General features: G+C 39.5%; 1 protein-coding gene across 8 annotated transcripts in view; it reads left to right on the top strand.

Annotated features, from left to right (window-relative positions):
- The window catches only part of CACNA2D1 (calcium voltage-gated channel auxiliary subunit alpha2delta 1), a 689,818-nt gene that overhangs the window by 462,437 nt on the left and 204,115 nt on the right, over positions 1-23,266 (top strand). The window lies entirely within an intron of this gene.

Raw genomic sequence — 23,266 nt, 5'->3', positions numbered from 1 at the left:
CCCCCAAAAATCTGTTATTGGCCCAGCTTTACTTCTAATCCATTTTCAACAATATGTTAATTACACAGGTACACTATTTATTTTTACAAATGACTAACTGATGACAGGAAGATGTATTGTTCTTTCTCTTATGCATTTATACAGCCCCAATAACTAATATTTAGTGCCTCACAGTCTTTAATGTAATTATCCTCACAACACCTGTATGAGCTAGGGCAATGCTATTATTCCCAAGTTACAGAGAGAAGATTGAGGCACAGAGGGACTATATGTCTTGCCCAATGTCATGAAGGAATTCTGTGGCAGAGAAGGGAATTTAACCCAGGTCTTCTGATTCTAGGGTTGGTCAATTGGTCAGTCAAATATTGGTCAAATAATGTCAAAAATTTTAAACACTAATTTATCAGAACAGTAACAAAAATAATAAGATTATGATAAGTAAGCCTTAAAAAAATATACTTAGTTACCAAAAAAAAAAAGTTACTTAATTGAGTTAAAATAACTCTGAAAAATGTTAAACTCAATGAAATGAAGTTCTAAAAAAAGAATTATTTTTATATTCTTAGCATTTTATATTCTTATATTCTTAATTCTGTTCGGTTAGCATGTAAATGTGAACATTATTCAAGATTAACCAGTTAAAAAAGAAAAGATAAATGAAATTAAATAGAAAAGCAAACAAACACTGTCATTGTAAAAGAAAAAAATTAAATGGACTTAGCTAGGTAGTGATGTAGTAGCCATGTTGGTCCTACGATAGGAGAGAGAGACAAAGTTTGTCAGGCAATATCTTTTATTAGACCAGTTTCTGTTGTTGGAGGGGACAAGCTTTCGAGCTTCACAGAGCTCTTCCTCAGGTCTGGAGGTGGTAACCAATGTATCGCAGTTAAATACAAGGTAGGACAGATTAAACATAAGGAGTTAACACATTGTAGGAAACTATTTAAAATGAAATTCTTATGCTAGGTTGGCAGCAAGCTAGCTCTTCAGTCAGTTTAATGACTGCGTCTATTCTCTTTGTGTTGGGGAAGGAGGTTTATTCAATTACATTGAACCTTCTTTTCCCTCCCCTATTCCATTCTCAGTTCATTTCTGTATGTTTATCTAGACAGTTTAAACATGATTAATAAGTGCAATACCTATTCCATGCAGGTTCAGGTTTAAAGCAGACAGTTCCAGAGAGTGTAACCACTGGGTTATCTGCAGTGGATTTTTATTTAGAGATTATTTTGAAATAAAATAGCTATGGCTTCACAACCAATTAACCTCTGCTACTGAGGGCATGTCTAGACTGCAATAAAAGATCTGTGGCTAGCCTGGATCAGCTGACTTAGGTTTATAGGGCTCTGGCTGTGAGGCTATAAAACTGCAGAGATGTTCAGGCTCGTGCTGGAGTCTGGGTTCTCAGACCCTATGGAGTCCCAGAGCCCAGGTTCCAGCCCGAGCCAAAACATCTACCCTGCAATTTTATAGCCCCGCAGCCTGAGCCGTGTAAGCCTGAGCCAGCTGACCTGGGTCATCTATGGCTGTCCTGCAGGTATTTTGTTGCAGTGCAGAATTACCTTGAGTGGCCAGTTTTACAGAGAAATGAGCTCTTACATATATTTAATAGTATGTATAATAGCATGTTTCTGGATACATGTGTGGACAGCTTCAGGCATGGGGATGGAGCAAGATCATCAGCAAACTAAAAATTCCTGGAACGGCTCATATAAGCATAGTGTAGAGTTATAGTACCGTGCATCCTGAGGGGAAAACAGAATAACCATTCATCTTAGCTTCTGCCTATTCTACAATAAGAAATAGAGTGCATGAATTTTTGAAAACAAAATGTTATTTTTCAGTTTGCATCCTGTTCCCTTCTAAGTCCTTATCTTCCCTATTCTATTTCCAGGTTAACGTTTTATATCTAGGCTATAAATCTGATCTTTGATTCATCACATTTGAGCCTAGTGGTTATTGTTCTTTCAAGGTTTATTGGTGACCAGGAACACCTGGATGAATTAGGTCTTGGCTAAAAATTAAATCACCATTATTTGACACATTGGTGGTTGTGGGCAATAATTTGTTGTCATAAGTTTGACTGTTGCATCTATCATTGACTTTGAGCCTATTCCCATTGTAGGAATATTATCTTTCATCTTTTGCACCGCAATACATGCAACATACATTATATGGCCACAATTGGGTTCTTATCCTTCACATCACTTGATTTAGGCAGAAAGAACACGAAAGTAGACTGGTTGTTAATAATTTTGTCACAGCAGCACTGAGTTGCAGGGGAATAGAATTAGGTATTACTGAAGATATGGAAGAAAGAGCACAAGACATACAATGTTTCTGCGTAGATTGCATATTAAAATTAGTGGATATTATTTGTTTTGATTTAAATTCTTGCTGGTGTTTAAAAAGTGTTTGAGTGTGTGTGTGTGTGGTGGGACAGAGCTCCGACCTTGTCCTCATGGGTCCCGCGCTTCCAGGCGGTCTGTGCTAGCCTCAGAGGCTCACTGCAACCTTCCACATAGCCCCGCACTCTCTAAGGCCAGGGTACAGTCTACTGAGCCCTTTTCATCATAAGCCAGCAAGGAGGTTGGTGAGAGAACTCCCACAGTCTCTGTTGTCCCTACAGGCTTATTCAAGAAGAGTTTAGTCTCCTGTCCTGACAGGGACCTGTCTTCCCTTCCCAGGAGGTGTTTCTCTAGTGGCGGATTGGGGGGAACCCGGGCCCGCCCTCTACTCTGGGTTCTGGCCCAGGGACTCTAATGGCAGCAGCTGTTGGCAGCCGACCTTTTTTGCTATTTCTTTTTTTGCAATCTTTTTAGTCTGCCCACTCATTCCAATTTGGGTGTCTTCATTACCCAGCCCTTCAGCCGCACTTCCTCTCCTCTGGCTCCCTGGCTCTCTTTGGCCTGACTGGATTGAGCCCTTTATAGCATCAAAGGGGCCTTAATTAGAGTCAGGTGCTTAACAGCCTCACCTGACTCTGAGCCGGTTAATTAGAGTCAGATGTTCTCATTAGCCTGGAGCAGCCCCTGCTCTGGTCAGTCAGGGAACAGAAAAATGCTTATCCAGTGGCCAGTATATCTGCCTTCTGCTACTCTGCTGTTCCCAACTGGCCTAGGTCTATCACAATAGAGAGTGCGACAAGGTGGGTGAGGCAATATCTTTTATTGGACCAACTTATGTTGATGAGAAAGACAAGCTTACACGGAGCTCATCTTCGGGTCAAAGCTCTGTGTAATCTAGAAAGGTTGTCTCTCTCTCCGGCAGAAATTGGTCTAATAAAAGATATTACCTCCCCCACCTTGTCTCTAGTATTCTGGGACCAACACAGCTACAATAACAGTATATGTCTATATAGACTTATAAGGTAGTTCACAAGTCCCTTTACATTCTGACATGGCCAAGAAGCACTAACTACCAATCCAACTGAGACCTTATTTTGACAGTAAGCTGCAAGCTTGAATAGAAGGCTCTTAATGGACAAATGCTGGAGTTTTTTTTCTTGTTTTTGTTTTTTTCCTAAGCAGTGTATCTACACAGAGTCCTGTGAGATTTAAATGTTTAATGTATTTTTGCTTTAACATACTTCTGCTTCTTTTTGAGCCAGAGAAAGCCGAAGATCGGTAACGTTTCTGTTAACAAACCAAATCTCACATGTGAAGTATTTCTTTGCTTTTCGTTTTTTTCCATAAAATACTTAATTACAAAATACTTAATGCTTACGGTAATTAAATTACACAAAAGACACACTTTGTCAACAATCTTTCATTGTGCTGTTTTGCAGGTTGTGCTTTGGTTGAGTAGGTAGGGTTACATTTTACTTTTACTTTTTTCCCCCGTAATTAATTAGTTTTCCTGGTTGAGCTGTTATCACTGGCGTTGTCTCCATACATCTCACAAGAATTAATCCTGATTAAATTTCTTCATAGAGGGTTGTCAGCATTCTCCCCTTTATTGAACATAATTGCCTCTTTCATCTTAGTGTATCTGGCCTGTTCCTACTTTTCTGCTACTGCATTTTATTGCATTCTGGTACTTCTGTCTCTTTCCCTCTTCTCTGCCAAAAGTGTGAGCCTTGAATGTCCTCTTCCCCCATAAGCATATTCTTGTACCGCTTTGCATAGAACATCCTTTAATCTCATTTGCATAGCTACTTCCCTGTACACCTTCAAATCATTTCTCACTTCTACCAAAATGCCTATAGCAAGTATGTCTATAAATAATGGTGAGGTAAATGTCTGGCAGGGATTATTGGGCTGGAGAATTGCTGGTATTCATTTAAAGCAGGGGGGAGGAGCTTTTAAATGTGTCACTTGTGCACATACCTACTATATGAAACTACTTGTTCTTATGGTTATGATTGTGTTTCCTCCCTCAATTCCCTGCTATTATTTGTATTATTTGTTTCACTCATTTTTAAGATCTTGATTTAAGCTCTTCAGGCCATGGAAAGTACTTTCTTATGTGTTTGTGTAGCACTTAGCAAAATGGGGCCTTGTTACAAAGAATACATTAATAATAAGTGATTGAGTAATAATGACAAATGATTTATAACATCACTTCTTCTTTTCATCTCCTGCCTCAATAGTCAGTGGCTCCTGAATACAGATGTTCCCTGAGTCATGTAAACCTGATGTATGCAAATCAGAGTTTATGGAAAAAGTTTCATAAGCTAGAAATAATATGCTGTGGCATAAAGTGCCTTGAAGGAAAAGCAAAATCAGTTTCCCTCTATTTACAAATCTACTAGTATATACGGGGTACCTTTGTGTTACTGACCAGAACCTTTCACTACTAGCATCTGAAATCCAATTTTGTGAAAAACAGATTGTAACCCTGGCTGGGGCTCTAATGCCTTCTTAAATGATGTCCTTGCTTTTTTACCTCAGGCACCTTTATGGGTCCCAGAGAGGAGCCTGTCATCAATAATAAAACATAATAATAATAAAAAAAAACCTGAAGAACAGCTCTGTGTAGCTTGAAAGCTTGTCTCTTTCACCAACAGATGTTGATCCAATAAAAGATATTAACTCACCCATCTTGTCTCTCTAATATCCTTGGACCAACATGGCTTCAGCAACATTGTAAACCTCAATAATGTTTGTAAGTTTGTCTTTTTGGCTGCATGCTTCTGATAGAGAAAAGAACAAGATAGACTCTTCTGTGTCAGTATCTGCCAAAACATAATAGATTGACAAAATTTAAAAAAAAATGATTTTTTGAAACGTGTTTTAATGCCATAACCATGAACAATGGAATATATTCAAAGTATTGTCAGAGATCAGTTATCTGCAGCTAAAATGAGAGATTTGGTTTATTTTGTTGAATGCTCTGTAAACCACATCTCTTCAGTGGCACAAAAAGAAAATGATCTTTGATCAATAAGCCCTGAAAACAGAGAGGCATCATGGGTCCATTTTGTTCTCTCAGGAAAAAAACTCAACGGGTAATTTTTTTTCATACATGAGATTTTTCCATACTGTTAGATGTTGTTAATTGAAGTAGCAGGGGCAAGCATATTTTTGGATCCCGGAGCTGAACAGCAATAAGACTACAAATAGCAATTTTATAGTATAATATATTATTTGTATTCTTAATGTTCAGCTCAACAGGATACAATATCTGCTAAATGCTTTGCTCCTTCTCCTTCAGTTAACAACATCTAGCCATGTGGTGAAGTCTCATGTTTTAAAAAAAGTCCAAAGGGATTTCGTTTTTTGTTTTTCCCCTGGAGCACCTAAAGGACATTACATTATAACTAATATATAAAATTTCTCCTCCTCCAAGGTGCTTGAGTCACTGTGCAATATCAAGACACCATTTAAAGTGCCTTTACAAACACTAAAATGGATGATCATCCTCTTAGAATTTAATATGTAGTTAGACCTGACAACAGCACTGAGAAGCAGGTAAGTACAATTGTCCCCATTCTGCAAATGGGGAATGTGAATCTTAGCCTACGTCCACACTACAGCTTTAAATCGATATTAGTAAAATCGATTTTATAAAACAGGTTTTATAAAATCGATTTTACGTGTCCACACTAGGGCACATTACTTCGGTGGTGTGCGTCCATGGTCCCAGGGTACCATCGATTTACGGAGCGGTGCACTCTGGGTAGCTCAGTAAAAGAATAGGACTAATAACTTCGATATCCGTCCACACTAACCCTAAATCGATTTAGTAATATCGATTTTAGGGTTACTCCTTTCGTTTAGCTGGAGTACAGAAATCGATTTTAAGACCCCTTAAAATCGATTTTAAGTGCCTTGTAGTGTGGACGGTTACAGCGTTAAATCGATTTAACGCTGTTTAAATCAATTTAACGCTGTAGTGTGGACCTGGCCAGAGTATAATTGTGATGTCCCAAAGGTTGCTCAGGAAGTCTATGTTAAATCCAAACTGTCAAACCATATTGATCGGCTCCTCAGCTGGTGTAAATCATCATAGCTTCATTGACATTAATGGATAGGACCCTACCAATTTCATGGCCATGAAAAACATGTCACACACTGTGAAATAAACCCCTCCCTGTAAAATCTGATCTCCCCGAAATCAGCCAGGCTGGGGAGGGACAGGACTTGTCCTTCCCTTGCATGGCTGTTATGGGGGAGATCAGACCCACCCCCAAAATATACCCTCACTTCTACATTGCAGCAGGCCCAGAGCTCCAGCCAAGGCTCGGGGCAGCCACTCCTCGCAGCTCCAGTGAGGACTTGGGGTTTTCATTCCCCCCTCCCTGGGCTCAGGATGCCAGGGCTTAGGGCTGCTGCCCCCCATGGCTCCTACCCCGGCTCTGAGCTGCCCAGGCTCAGGGCTTCAGCCCCCACAGCTCTTGCTGGTTCTCGGGGCTTCCACCCCATGGCTCCTGCCAGGGCTGGGGCACCCATTTTTCAAATTGCCTGGGGTCATGGGCCCATGTGTTAATCCACCACTAGTTCTGACTAGCAGCTAGGAGCCCCGACTGGGGTGTTCCCAGCGGGGGCGCTCCCAGCAGCACTGAGGAGGTTGGACCTGCCTCCTCCAGCTGCAGGAAACTCCTCAGCGGCTGCCTTCAGAGCCCAGCAGAAGTGAGTGTGGCAATACTGCAACCTCTCTACAACAGCTTTGGGACCCTCCCCACCACAGTCTTCTTTTGGATAGGAACCCTCGGGGCTACAACACTGTGAAATTTCAGATGTAAACATCTGAAATCATGAAATTGACCAATTTCAAGATCTGGTGACCATGAAATTGACCAACATGAAGTCTGAGTTTGGTAGGGCCTTGTTAATGGAGATCTGATGCTGGTTTCCCTACTGGACTAGTCTCATGTGTATAGGACATACAGGGGAATACGCTGGTTTAGAGTGTTGTCATGTCCTTTAACTGACATAGTTGCTGAGCTTTGCTTAGTGGGACTTTCATTTTAATGGAAAAGGACAGATATTCTTGATAAGAACTTTGATTCTACGGTGGATCCTCACCAGATGCAAGTTTTCACATCTCCACTGGCTTAGCTTCTATTGAACCAATGGAACCATAACAATTCGCACCAAGAATGTGCCTCTCAATGTACAGTGAATAGGCAGTAATTGGTTTCTAGACAAGAGACGGAGTACCTGAAGAAACCAGATGCAAATAGTATTTCTTATACTACATATCAACAGTCTGTTTTGAACAGCTTGTTATGATATCTTTTGTCATGCCCTGTACTTGTATCTTTCTGTGGCTCTGTTCTGCTAGCTGAAACTGTGTGGCATCTGCTGTCAATTATAACAGATTAATATGGCTATAGCTGGAGCATTTCAAATCTGCTCCTGAAATCACTGAGCAACACTTTATTGCAGATGGACTGACACATTTATTTAAGTACAGACCAGTGTATTGCCTGTTGAAAGCATATCTTCTATCACTGGCAAGCTCCGTTATCCCTCCTCTCAGCTATGTTTTATTAATCTGCTTTAATTTATTTGACCCTTCACTCTTAGTTCACCAGACCAGAATTATATCTGAGCTGTCTAATCGCTGTATGCGGTGAATGAAATCAGAAATGGAGGCAGTGGTATCTCACTATGATGAGCCCAGTGTTGCTTAGTTGTAAACTCATTTTTAATTGATTTGAAGAACAATGGTTCTTTTCATTTCCTTTTTAAACCAGTCCTGCAAGGTGGGCCTTGTATGTTTGGACCACAATGCCCTCAGATCATATCTCAGTGGAAGTCAAAGCTATGAACAATATGCACCTGCTGAGGATCTGATCCCCAGTCTTACAGGTCTTCATATGTTTCATGTATCAGTTGAAAAATTTAATGTGCATAAATATTTGCAAGAGTGGGGACTAAGTCTGTTATATTTTACTATGAGACATGTCCCCAAGTTAAATATCCTACTTTAAACCCAGATTCCCATTTTAATATAGTCTTTATCTTATGAATTTGCAATACTTTAAGTCCTTGTTTCCAGGCTTGTGTTGGAAAAGATAGTTCAGTTATTCTCAGTTATTTGACAAGTGTTAGGAAAAAAAATAGTCCTGACCATTTTGGTTCCAGATGCTTTTCTTTACTGTTCAGCAATTGCTACCCATGTTTTTATTTTCTTAGAGACAATTAATCACTGGCCCCTTCCTGTTTTAAGGAATGAATTACATCTAAGCTTTAAAAGAATCAATTCTCAGCCAATTGTTACTAATTAGGCGTGGGGTTACGGCTTTTAAAATACCTGAAGCATTTGCAACTACATTTTTGTAAAATTTAAAACAAATATGTATTTATTTGTTTCAAAAATGATTTAGTCTCTTCCTTATTAATGTTGCAGTTGCTTAAAGCTTTTCCTACAGCTGTATCTCCTGTGCTGGGATTCTGTAGGATCTCACACGCTAAATGGGGTCAGTGTAAGTCAATACATGGATATGAGACCTCCAACAAAGACTTAACAATTACCACTTCCTATAATACCTGAGCAGTATGGTCCAGTGGTTAAGGCAGTAGCCTAGAGTTTGGGATAACTTTAAGTCCCGGCTCTGCTACTGACTTCCTGGCTTACCTTAGTGAAAGCACTTAGACACACTGTGCCTCAGTTCTCCATCTGTAAAATAGGGACAATAGCACTTCCCTATCTTGCAGATGTATTGTGAGGATAAAGCCATTAAAAATTGTGCGGCTCTCAGGCACTGTGAGATGGCTGGCTGGGATAGTTGTTTATAGAACACCCAAAGAATAGGTGACATACAGATGATAAATCTGAAATGTGGGTGCTGGAGGTATATTGTGTGGCGGGTCTTAGTTGTTGGCAGAAAGCCCACCCCCCTCCAATTTTATGGAATTGAACAAAAATTCTGCACTTGTATTATCTAAGTGCTTTGCATCTTTTATGTTAGTCATCACGAACTTTTGGAAACATGCTTTCTAAAGTTTTGTTTGGTTTTAGATCTAGAGAAATGGTAAGACTTGGGACTTCCTGACTCCCAGTCCTGTGCTCAGTTCTCTAGATCTTGCTACCAATCTGTTGACTAGAAACACAAGAGATGAAAGATGCAGGAAAATCTCTTTGATGAAACCATAGGGGAAAGGGGAGTAAAATCCTGGCCCTATGGAAGTCAGTGAGTATTTTGCCATTCACTTCAGTCATGCCAGGATTTCACCCTGAGAGTGGAATGTGATTAGGTATCATGGAGACCAAGGCACAGGAGTGTGTCTGCCTCCTGTTCCATTTGGAATAGTATTGTAGACTACATAAAACACAAGCTGTTCCTTTTGTATAAATGCAGGAAGAGTATTTATAGCAAAAAAATCTTGGCTGAGGTCCTTGGGGAAATAAGCAGCATCAATGTCTGCGCAGACTACTAGCTTCACTCTAACCCCTCCGTAATCCTATAGCCCTCTGAAGAGGGAACAGCTTTATTAATTCTTCAAATAAACATCCAGGACACAAACATGTTTTGGATAGAGGATTTCCTGCCTCCAAATTATTTGACTATTTGGCTTTCTGTAAAGCATAGGCAGTTGCATGGTGGATTGTTGTTGTTTCTGTATCCCTCCAACTGGTTTCCTTTGAGGGAAGAGATCTCTTGGTAATGGATTTCTCCAGAGCAGCCATGCTCCAATCCTTTCTTTTATCAGCAGATTTCTCCAGAGAGAACCTGGGTGCAATCTTTTGGCCAAGCAAAAATTACAGAGGTTAGGAAAACTCTACTATTATTTAGGCTGGAAAAATCATCCATGAGAATATTTGCATATCAACAAAGACCAAGAGTCTTTCATATCTATACTACATAAACTGAAGGAACAGGTTTATCTCATCATCTGTTTTCTCACGTATTTTTGTTCGTAGTATTCCTGTCATACTCAGTATGTCTTGGATTTCTGTAGCCTTAGATACAATTAAATAGAATAAACCAGTATCCCCATCTCCCCATTGCTCATTAATCTTCCATTTACATAGGGTTTAAATAAGATTCCATTAGCCAAATCCACTGAAATGGTCTGTGCCTTTTTAATATTTATGAAAATGTCGCATCCCTTAAAGTAGATTTCCATATATTTAATTGGATGAACAAGTTTATTAGTGACTGCTTTACCTCTCTGTTGATTAGAGCCACTGTAAAAAATCAGCAATGTCTGTGGGTGTCAAACTTGGCCTGTTAAAGTTGCCTTTCATTTATTTGTAACAAACATCAGACATATGTCTGGCTTTACTGCCACTGGTGTAAGAATAAAAGGAATGAAGGCTGTTATACAGTATACTTGTCATAAGGAAAGTCTTGACAATTTGGTACTGTGTGAATGGTATGAAATTAATTTGTAATAACATCTCTGCTTTCAAAAGATTCTCAGACTACAAATAATATAAATTTTAGTGGGAGTGAGCATAATAGTTTACAGCAGACAGCAAAGAGGAAGAAAGCTTGTGCTATTTTGGCTTCCGTATGCTATATAAAGGCAGATGAAAATACTTCTTTTTTTTCCTTAAAGGATTTTCTCTTTTGTAATTCCCCTTTTTCCCCCCACCTCTACCCTCAAGCTAGAAGTTTAGGTCTCATCTAGCCTAGAAGATTTTGAGGTCCAAAGAACAACCCAGGTTTGAAATAAATTGGCGTATTAGTTTTGAAATTGTGTTTTAAATCTTTGTGCATATGCAGCCGGGTTTTCTGTTCATTATTTTGCTCATTCAAAGGCCTCAATTTTCCCCAATTTCAGCCATCAGTGGCCAGCCAGTAGTGCAACTGCACCAGTGCAAATCCCTAGATCAAACAGAATGAGCCATTATAACAGGGGTAGGCAACCTATGGCACGTGTGCCGAAGGTGGCATGCAAGCTGATTTTCAGTGGCACTCACAATGTCCGGGTCCTGGCCACCGGCCGGGGGCCTCTGCATTTTAATTTAATTTTAAATGAAGCTTCTTAAACATTTTAAAAACCTTATTTACTTTATATACTACAATAGTTTAATTATGTATTCTAGACTTATAGAAAGAGACCTTCTAAAAACATTAAAATATATTACTGGCACGCAAAACTTTGGATTATAGTGAATAAATGAAGACTTGGCACACCACTTCTGACAGGTTGCCGACCCCTGCATTATAATCGTATATCACTGGCTCGTACTAGTGCATCTTACCTTAATTTTTTTGTAGAGTAACCTGCAACGATGCCAATAGTGAAGTTGTCTACACTAGAGGTATGTGCTGATGTAGCTACATCAGTGGCCAAGTGTAATCAGGGCAGATTTCCTATCTGGACAAAGCCAAAAGCAGTTTTTAAGCATGCTAGTTTTTAGAAGAGCTTTTTAAGTCTAAATTACTGTAATGGTGGAGAATAATAAGTGATAACAGGTTTAGGACCCCCCGGCTCCTGAATTTTGTTTCTGCCTTTGCCAGCCAGTCCCCTTAATAATACATTTGCAAAATGTTTTATAAATTACACCTCTTCCTCAATATAACGCTGTCCTCGGGAGCCAAAAAATCTTACCGTGTTATAGGTGAAACCGCATTATATCAAACTTGCTTTGATTCACTGGAACATGCAGTCCCGCCCCTTCCTGGAGCGCTGCTTTACTGCGTTGTATCCGAATTTGTGTAATATTGGGTCGCGTTATAAAGGGGTAGAGATGTATATAGCCAGACAATAGCTCAGTGAGGTCAGTAGCTGGTTCATGTTAGTTCACTGGTGCTTATATGCCAGTTGGCGGTACGTACAGTTTATATAATCACCACCTATTGGCAAATGGGGGGAAAAAAAAACACCTTGATAAAATCAGACTTCAGAATGAATGCAGTACTGAGGGGTGGGGAAAGAAGGTTAAAAAGGCAATTATTCTCAATGTTATTTTAATGAAATGTACCCCTTTCTTTGTTTTGTGTAAAGCCACTGGTCCCCTTTCAGTGGTCAAACAAAGCAGTCGTGTTTGTATTTAGTTATGATTTGGGTCGGCCAAACTCCGTTAGCATAATTCTGAGCGTTCTTCTGACATTTTGGGGATCACCCAAACCAGTAAGAGAATCTATCACCACTGCCTTGTAATTTTGGGTTCCTGAGTGCTGTGCTGTTATGACTCCGAGCTCTGACACCAGTAGCCAGCCTATAAGTCTAAGATTCACCCTGGCTTCCACCAGCCTAGTTACTCTGTGCAAGATAATCTCTACAGCCTCTTCCTGTCCTCAGTTCCCCAAATCCCTTAGTTCTTACCTGTTAGAAACTTGGACTTCCCCCTTCTGGTTTGTCGCCCACAGAGGAATGAAACCTGCCCCCAGTTATCAGTTCCCTGCTTGGGGTAAAAATAAACCAAAAGTTTAGTTAATAAAAAAATTGTAGATTCAAAGATGAAATAGTGAGGAAAAGTCAACACTTGCAGGTTACACAGAAAATAAACATAAAGGCACAATCTCAGGCTTTACGCTTCTGTATTAGCTAAATTTCCTTTTCTGACACAAGTTACCTGTTGTCTTGGAACAGTTTCCCAGTGTGCCCTCTGTTCCAGAGAGGTTCCAATGTTTCACAGACAGCACCCCACTTAGCCAGAAATTTATGGACAGCATCTGAAGCCCTTCAAATACAAGCCTGTTTTTAAAAGTTTTTTTTTCTTCTCTTCTCCCCTGTCCCCTTTCTCTTGCCATGATGACTCATGGTTATTCAGATGGGGGAAACTCTCTTATGTCTCAGGGTATGTCTACACTTAAAACACTGCAGTGGCTCATCTGTGCCATTGTAGTGCTTTGTCGTAGACACTACCTATGCCCATGGGAAGGGTTCTCCCATTGGTGTCAGTACTCCACCTCCCCAAGAGGCAATAGTTAGGTCCATGGAAGAATTCTTCCATCAACCTAGCACAATCTACACTGGTGGTTAGGTCGGAATAGCTATCTCTGTCAGAGGTTTGGATTTTTCAAACCCCTGAGAGATGTTGCTATGCTGAAGAAAATTCCTAGTGTAGACCAGGCCTCAGTTTGCCAAGCCTGGGGTTTTCTTTTAGATTTCAATGTGTTTCCATTAACTTTAATGGTCCACCATTGTATCTTCCTGGCTGGACAATGGATGGTATTTGAAGTTGGTTTTATGTAAACAACTAGCCTCCCCCTGTCTCATTACTTCTTCCCCCATTGTCAGGTGGTTGTGTAGTTGCACCACAGTTACAATTACAATTTTCTACGTATATACACATGTATACTTCCATAACTATACCTGTATACATATCTCCTAATGACCATCAAGTTGAAAGTATTACAGACTTTCAAAAAAAACATACTTGACATATATTTATATACAACAACATTGTGTACAACCAGATGATTGAGTTGCTCGTTCTTTGGGGTTCATATCCCTTGTTATCTCCTTGAGGTGTCTGAACCCTAACTGTTATAATTGTCAAACTGAAAGTTCAGAACCAACGGATATTATTGCATTTATGTTTCAGGTGAAAGAGACCGGAGCAGCAGCAGGGAGGGGGTGCAAATTGGAATGAGTGGGCAGAATAAAAAGATTGCAAAAAAAGAAATCGCAAAAATAGTGTCAAATCCCGCCAAAAATAGATTGACAATAGCATGTCTAGGGGTATCACTTGTGCCATTCTAGCTTTTAACATTTTTTATCCTTAATAGATGATATATGCATTAAATTACAAAAGATTCTTTTATTTTCAGGCTGAGGCCATTTTTGGAAAAGAAATGTGTTTAAATTACAAAGGAAAAAGTTTTGCAAACTGACTTAGTTCTGAGACCGCTGTAAATTAAAAAAAGAATTCACAAGATATTAAAACCTCTACAATCAGAAGATTCATCCATCCCTAGTTAGGAGAGAAATCTACACTGCAATTAGGGTGACCAGATAGAAAATGTGAAAAATCAGGACAGGAGGTGGTGGGTAATAGGCACCTACATAAGAAAAAGCCCCAAATATCAGGACTGTCCCTATAAAATCGGGACATCTCGTCACCCTAATTGCAACTGACAATAGGCCAGGGTACGTTTTAAAATGTTTCTCCTGTGTTTTATATAGAGTGGTGAATAACTCATTTAAACACTGTGAGTTCCTACTGGTGAAGCTTTGATGCCTACTTTACATTTTATTAATTGCTCTTGTTGAGATGTAACAGAAGCCTAATTCCGTCCTCTCTTCTTGACATTTTTATTCTTATTTCCTTCTCCTGGGCATTTCACTTTTTTATGAGCTTTTAGTGTGCCATTCTTGCTATCAGCATGTGGCAGTTAAATCTGTCGGCTTACATCATATGGCATTGCCAATTAATTTTCTTGATTTGACATGAGAAACAACTGCATGCTAGATTTCAGTGTCTTCTCTGGGGACTCATTAATAGAAGTATCTAATCCATAATGTCAGCTATGTAATGGGGAATAGAGAACTCCTACCTTAAAAAAAAAAGTACAGGGTGTTTTTACCATTTGGACTTCTAATTAAGAGTGTTACATGTATATCAAAATTATGCTTCAGCAATTTCTGATGTTGAAATTATTCAATTTGAACTACTGATTAAGGATCATTCCAAACCAAGGTTTTGCACTTTTTTTTTTGTAGTTAAAAGACCAAACTGATACATGCACTAAAAAATTCCATTGAACATTTCTTCCCTGCTTACTGAAATATTTTTGAAACTATTAGAGAGAAAAATTTTAGAACCATATTTTTTTAGTTCCTTCTATCCCTTAAATACCATTTTGGTGTTTCTTTAGAGATGCCTGTTTAGTTTTTGTTAAAGCAGACAAACAAAATGTATATAACTTGAATATAGCATGCTGATGATGATAATTTCTTTCGCAAATGTTTATATTTCTTTGCATTCACCAATTTAAAAAATAAGAGTATGAATTAAGTACATTTGAATCATAGAATCATAGAAGACTAGGGTTGGAAGAGACCTCAGGAGGTCATATAATCCAACCCCCTGCTCAAAGCAGGACCAACCCCAACAAAATCATCCCAGCCAGGGCTTTGTAAAGCCGGCCTTAAAAACCTCTAAGGATGGAGATTCCACCACCTCTCTAGGTAACCCATTCCAGTGCTTCACCAACCAACTAGTGAAATAGTTTTTCCTAATATGCAACCTTGACCTCCCCCACTGCAACTTGAGACCTTTGTTCCTTGTTCTGTCATCTGCCACCACTGAGAGCAGCCTAGCTCCATTCTCTTTGGAACCCCCCGTCAGGTAGTTGAAGGCTGCTATCAAATCCTCCCTCACTCTTCTCTTCTGCAGACTAAATAAGCCCAGTTCCCTCAGCCTCTCCTCATAAGTCATGTGCCCCATCCTCATAATCTATTTTTTATGCCCTCCATTGGACTCTCTCCAATTTATCCACAATACATTTATATGTTTTTATTTTAAACATATATTCAGCGAGGTAGCTGCTCTAGAGGTTAGTTTAGTGATTTAGGATTAAATCAATAGGATCATGATTTGAATCTAAATAACTGAAAATGCAGGTAATTATTAATGTTTGCAGTAATGTTGAAAAAATTAGCATATTGTAGTTCGACCGCGCAATTATTCTTCTTACCTCTTCCTTTGTGTATGTATAAATAATCTTCCCATTTGCTACAAATATGTTTTGGCTCAACAGAATATCAAAATTAAGTAAGAAAGAATCATGCAATATCTTAGAATTCATTTACCTACACAATGCAAAGGAGTGAAGAGTAAATATTTACTATTTTTAGAATTATTCAGTGTGGCATTAATAATCCATTGCTTATCTGCCTTTTATTTTAACTGAATTCTAGGGTTAATTTCTGAGTTCCAGTATCTATGTAGGTACCTATTTGACCCCAACACCCTAATATTGTAATTCTTCCTATATATTTAAAAAAGAAGTTGCAATAGTGCTTGTTTTCATTCTCTCTCTCTGTCTCTCATGTCTCAACTTGTAGAAGACTCTCTTAATTATTTTATAAATATTTGAGTTTGTTTTGCTTTGTCAGTATGTGAGAGAGAACACATTATTGGGGAGAAGCTACGTCTAAGAAACAAATTCTATATTAAGTTCTGAAAATGGTTAGTTCCATGATAACCCTTATTTTCTATAATTTCTGTCTCTTGCACCCATGAGCTTTCCCTTTTGATTGATAGCATCATCATTCTGGTGGAACTCAGCTGTTGCATGAGGTCATGTTTGCAGAGGGAGAGGAGATCTCTTAGGTAGTTAGAGCCATTCCCATAGAACACTTTGAATAATAGGATATAGACCTTGAACTTGTATTGAGTGATGAGCAAGCACAGAGTGTTGTACTTTGGTGAGGTGTTTACTGTGTGGTTAAGCTAAAAGCTCAGATGGAGCTATTTTCGGGATTTCTAGTTTCACTTTTTTCATAATTTGTATCAGTTATCTGGAGGTCATCACTGTGGCCAATACGGCAGCATTCATTGTTCTGGCTAATCACAGATGAAAGTTGTGGAGTTTTTTTGTTCAATGGCAATTTGTGCATCTAAAAGCAAGAGGACCCTACAGCTGCAAACTGACTTACTGATATGAGGACAGATGGCCTCAAAGCAGCGGAAAAAGTTTCTGTAGAGGCCACGGGTTCTACAGAGAACTTCCTACCAACATAACCACAGCCTTAACAGAAAAAGCACATAGGGAAAGACTTACTTAAATGTATGGCAGAATTTTTACTTCTGATGAACTTTATATCATGGGAGAAATTGTAGGTCACCAGGTCATACTTTGTGAGGTGAATTATCCCAGTATCTTCATTTGAAGCTCTGAAAATCACCAAGTTGTATTTTTTTTTAAATGACCTCTTCAGGACTTTAGTATTTGTGGAAACATCCACAGATTTATATGTACGAGCCACACAAATACTTAATAAAAATTCTCTCAGTACCTTAGAAACTTTCAGGAAATTACACTTTCTTTCTCAGCCCCGCATAAAATGTGATAGCAATAAAAACGTTCTGTGATTAGTGATTATATTTAGCACTATTTCCTTTAATATGCACTAGAAAGTGTCTGAGCTCTGAAAATGTAGGTAAAGTGTACTATTTTTGTTATAAAACATATGAGGCAGAAAAATAGAATACATTTTCAGTGGAATTTCCGTAATGTGTGGATGTTGTCGACTGGGGTTGGAGAGCGGGGGGTTGAGCACAAGTGTGAACATGTGAATAAATACATGCATGTAAATATATCCTCACTCCAATATCCCAGTATTTTACTGGAATAATCTATTACATTCACCACAATAATTCTGCCTAAGTTGTGTGTGCTTTTTTAAATCAACGAGTCAACTTAATTAAAATAGGAGATGGAAACCCAGCCCCCCACCATCACACTAAAAGACAATCACTTTTATGTTATAAATGCATTGCTGAGGAGGTGCTTTCTGTTCCCTCCAGTGTATGCATAGCTGCATCATTAGGGAACAGTAGCTGACATCTTTTCAGAGATAGTAAATAGCTCCCAGGCTTTTCAAATAAAGTCATACATTGCCTTCTACTCAGGCCAGGGCCTACACATTAAATAAATCATCAAAACTACGTTCTTCCAGCTCTGCTTTAAATAAAGCAATAGTGTAGTGTTTTGTTGATTGCATTTGCAGAGGCAGATTGAATCCAGGGCTTGTCAAGGCTCCTGAATCCTATGTCATATACAAAACAAAAACAAAAGGGGGGGGGGCAATAGAAAAGATGGATGTATTTCAGTGGAATTAGCAGGAAAGAATGATGTTGCCTATTGTATGATGATGAATTTCGTTTTCCTTTCCTGCCCATATCAAGTTGGAGGTAGCAGTAAAAGTACATTGAGAGTCAAACTCCAAAGACCAAGGCCTGTTTTTTAAGAGGATTTAGGAGTAAGCCAGTTATCTAAATCTCAATGTTCTGCCATTATCATCAAAAGCTCCATCCTCTTACAATGGCGTGCTTCAAAAGCGAAGGTAAGTGACTCATCAAAAGTCCATTTTAGGAAGATCCAGTTTTTCAAAACAACAAAAATAAATGAAAATATACTATAGCTGCTCTAAGAAAAACTTACATTTGGGAAGCAATAGAAATCCAAATCTTAAAGTTTAGATCATGGTCAGCTGAGTTCAATATCTCTGGACTGATTTAGTTCTGTGCAAAATGAGTTGATATTTGGCAGGGGGGGTGAAGTGGTTTGAGGAATAGCTGGTTTTTGTTTGTTTGTTTAAGATGGCTTTTCTTAAGCTGGAAAGCTTCAGAGGCATTGCTGTTAGACGTTTAACCAGAATCAACTATTCAGCCAGAGGTGCCAGTTTGAAATTGCCTATTAGCAGCCAGAGAAGTGGTAGATCTCATTGTCAGCAACTTTTGGCATTCTTGCTTATTTAAAGTGAGGGTACATCCCTCAGCAACTGCAGAGCAGTATTAAGCTTCTTGAAGAAATACAAATTTTGAAAAGGATGGCGAAAGCTATAATTCCTTACAATTACTTCTTCACTCCCTGTCCCTTTGGATGGATATTCTGTTTGTGATAGAAGCTTGTTCTTTTATAGCACACACACAAATCAGGGCTGGCTCCAGGCACCAGCCTATCAAGCAGGTGCTTGGGGTGGCAACTCGGGAGTGGGGTGGCACTTTCAGAGATTCCGCGGCAATTCGGCGGAGGGTCCCTCGCTTCCGCTGGGAGCGAAGGACCACCCACTGAATTGCCGCAGATCGCAATCACGTTTTTTTTTTGTTTTTTTGTTTTTGTTTTTGTTTTTTTGTTTTTTGTCTGCTTGAGGCGGCAAAACCCCTGGAGCCGGCCCTGACACAAATACCAAACTTCCTCCTGGAATGGTTGTTTTAACAACCTTATCTTGTGGTATCTGAATAACAGCCTCCCCCATTGCACTATACATGTTTGCTTCCAAGTACATGACACCTTACTTCAGTCACAGTGAGAGAGTGAATTAAAAGAAAGTTGATGCAAATTGAACCATACAATTGTGTGAGCTACTTCTACAATTTAAAACTGGAGCATTCACTATATTAATTTCTGGAGTGCTGAAAGGTTTACTTTTGAAAATGTGACAGTAGAAATGCTACTCATTTCATTAGCAGTTTTTTCCCAGCTTTTTTTTTACTACTATACCTGGTGTTGGAGTGAGCTGCTTTTGCTGGGCCAGTTAAACTCCACTCATAAACTCCTGTTTTCAGGCATTCAGACTTGACAGGAAAGAGGTTTTTTCCTGCACTTTTTTCCCTCTTTTTTAACAAATCCTTCTTAAAATGCAGAAATAAGGAAAAAAGTCTCTTTCACGTGCAAAAATAGTACTCGAAGGCAAAATACAGTATATATTCTAAAATCCTGGGGGTAGGATGCGGGGTGGTGAAGAATCTATCTATAAATAAAGATGATGCTTAAAGTTAACTGTCTAGCACCTTTTTTTCCACAAATATCAGAAGGAGGGAAGGGGTTTTGCCATATAAAACCATGGAGAAAAATCAGCAGAATTATTAATAGGTGAATTACTCTATTATATCTGTAAGGTCCTTATCACTGTAGTATCTAGGTATTTCAATAATATGTGTGATCACTCTTTTTCCCCCCTTGTTAACCATTATTATTTATGCATAAGCTTTTCTGGGATACTCATCATTGTAGTATTCGAGCATCTCATATACTTCAGTAGATTTATAGGGGTGTATCGCTATCCCCATTTTAACCATGGGAAACTGAATCAGGGAGCAATAAATCCTTCCTAATTCAACAAGGCACTTAAGCACATGTCTAGCTTTACACTTGTGCTCAAGTTCATCCATATTTAGCAAAGCACTAAGCCCTGGTCTACACTATGCTGTTAGGTCGAATTCAGCTGCGTGAGGTCGATTTAAAAATGACTGCGTCCACACAACCAACCCCGTTCCATCGACCTAAAGGGCTCTTAAAATCGACTTCTGTTCTCCTCCCTGATGAGGAGAGTAGCACTAAAATCAATCTTGCTGGGTCAAATTTGGGGTCGTGCAGACAGAAATCAACAGTATTGGCCTCCAGGAGCTATCCCAGAGTGCTCCAATGTGACAGCTCTGGTCAGCACTTTGAACTCCGATGCACTAGCAAGGAAGGCAGGAAAGGCCCCAGGAACGTTTTTTAATTTAATTTCCTGTTTGGTCAGCATGGCGAACTCAGCAGCACAGGTGACCGTGCAGTCCCCCCATTTTCCCTCTATCTTCTCTGTCCCTGAGGTTATCGCAGATTAGAAGGCAAAAAAACTGCACTCACGATGACATGTTTTCCAAGCTCATGCAGTCCTCCTGCACTGATAGGGCACAGCTTAATGCATGGCCAGGACAGGCCAGGAAAGAATTAAGTGAGCACGAAGAGCGGAGGCAGGATGTGATGCTGAGGCTAATGGGGGAGACATGACGAAGCGATAGTTGGAGCTGCAGGAAAGCCAACAAGAACACAGACCTCCACTGCATCACTGCCTACCCTCCTCCCCATGTTCCATAGCCTCCTCACCCAAATGTCCAAGAACATGGGCGCAGGGAGGCTCCGGGCACCCAGCCACCCCACTCCAGAGGAGGGCCCAAGCAACAGAAGGCTGTCATTCAAACTGTTTGATTTTTAGTATGGCTACAGTACACAATGTGGCCCTGTCCTTCCCTCCTTCCCCGCCTCACCTGGGCTACCTTGTCCATTATCTCATTTTTTTAATTAATAATGAAAGAATGCATGGTTTCAAAACAGTAGTTACTTTATTTTAAAGGGTTAGTGTGGTTGGCTTACAGGGAATTAAGATCAACAAAGGGGGCGGGTTTGCATCAGGGAGAAACACACACAACTGTCACACCAAAGCCTGGCCAATCATGAAACTGGTTTTCAAAGCCTCTCTGATGCACAGCATGCGTTGCTGTGCTCTTCTAATTGCCCTGGTATCTGACTGCTCAAAATCTGATGCCAGGTGATTTGACTCAACCTCCCATCCTGCCATAAACATCTCCCCCTTACTCTCACAGATATTATGGAGCACACAGCAAGAAGCAATAACAATGGGAATGTTGGTTGCGGTGAGGTCTGACCTAGTCAGCAAACAGCACCAGCGAGCTTTTAAACATCCAAAGGCACATTCTGCCACCATTCTGCACTTGCTCAGCCTATAGTTGAACTGCTCCTTACCAGTGTCCAGGCTTCATGAGCCATGGGAGCAAGGGGTAGGCTGGTGTAGGTGCAACCATGCAATGTGGCCGGCTGGGAGAGCAGCCTGAGGCAGAAGCCTCCAGCTCACATGATATTCTAGGAAAAAGGGCGTGAAACAATTGTCTGCCGTTGCTTTCACGGAGGGAGGGGTGACTGATGACATGTACCCAAAACCAGCCGTTACAATGTTTTTGTGCCCCATCAGGCATTGGGAGCTTAACCCAGAATTCCAATGGGCAGCAGAGACTGTGGGAGCTGTTGGATAGCTACCCACAGTGCACTGCTCCATAAGTCAATGCTAGCCATGGTAGAACGGATGCACTCTGCGCTTAGTGGGGACATATGTGATTGACTGTATACAATTGATTTCTAAAAATTGACTTTTATAAAATTTACCTAATTTCGTAGTGTAGATATACCCTTAAGCGTATGCTAAATCCTGTTGACATCAGTGATCTAAGTGACTTGCCCAAAGTTATAACAAAAGTTTGTGCAGAGGTGAGGATAACACCTATATTTCCTGAGTCTCTGTCCAGTGTCTTAATGCAAAAACTCTCCTTTCATCTTCCCCATGTCCCGATTCACTTCACTGGGGCCAGGATTCCACTTCAGGTATTTCGTCATGTGAGTAAGGTCCAGGAGAGAATCATTGCACAAATAAAAAGAGTGTTACAAGGACTGTACAAAGATTGCAGTGCTTCATTACATAATTATACAATAGAGTAAACTTGCTCTAAAGAACATAATTGTACAATAAACATTTTAAAAATGATAGTTAAATGCTTACTTTACCTGAGGGAATTGCTCCTCTTTCTCAAGTAAATATATATTTAATTAGATATTTGACAAAGAGACTGGGTATATAGTAAAGATTTACTGGTTACAAGGGATCTGGAGAATAGGAGGTTTGATTTTATATTTCTTCGAAAGTCTGCATCTCAGGAGAACAGAAAGCACTTTTAAAACTTCTCTGAAAAAATAATTCTTTCACAGAACAATATGTATCAAAAAAACAAACCTATGAAATTTAATGTTAGCATTTTATTACTTTAATTACAAAAACCTCAGTTTAGAAGCTGATATTAACTTCAAGTTTTTATTCTTGGTCCTCCATCACCTCACCTATAAAGCTCTGCAGAATGATCCATTTTTTTGTCTGAAAGATGGACTCTATTTAGTCCAGCTTGCATTTCCTATAGACAATTCTGTAGAAATACAACAGAGAATTCTGATGAAAAGCAATATTCTATGTGTATTTTGTCACTTCAGATATATTTCTTCCCCTCCCCCACCCCTTTTGAGTTCACTGTTGGTAATAAGTGTGACACTATCATCTTTATAGCCTATGTATTTCAATCTTGAAGCATCAGACAAGACAAAGGAAAGCATTAGTGACCCGACCACCAACTAAAACCTTGCTCTGTTCTAAGAATCTGAATACCAAGCTGGTGCCTACTGTGATTGAGATATCTTTGGAAATTAATTGGATTTGCAACTGATTAAAGCATGGTACCATAATTCAACCTCATTATTTGTTCAGATGATTAGTACTATAGCGGAGCATTGTTCATAAAGCCCCTACTATCTTTTTTCCATTTTTAAAACTAAGGCATGGAACATGCTAATATAAATATTTACAAAAGTAACACAAGCATCAGTACAGGGCAGCTTTGTGAATATGAATTTCCATGT

This window comes from Gopherus evgoodei, chromosome 1 (genome assembly GCF_007399415.2).
Source record: "Gopherus evgoodei ecotype Sinaloan lineage chromosome 1, rGopEvg1_v1.p, whole genome shotgun sequence".
Lineage (NCBI taxonomy): Eukaryota > Metazoa > Chordata > Testudines > Testudinidae > Gopherus > Gopherus evgoodei.
This window is presented reverse-complemented; position numbering and strand designations above follow the sequence as displayed.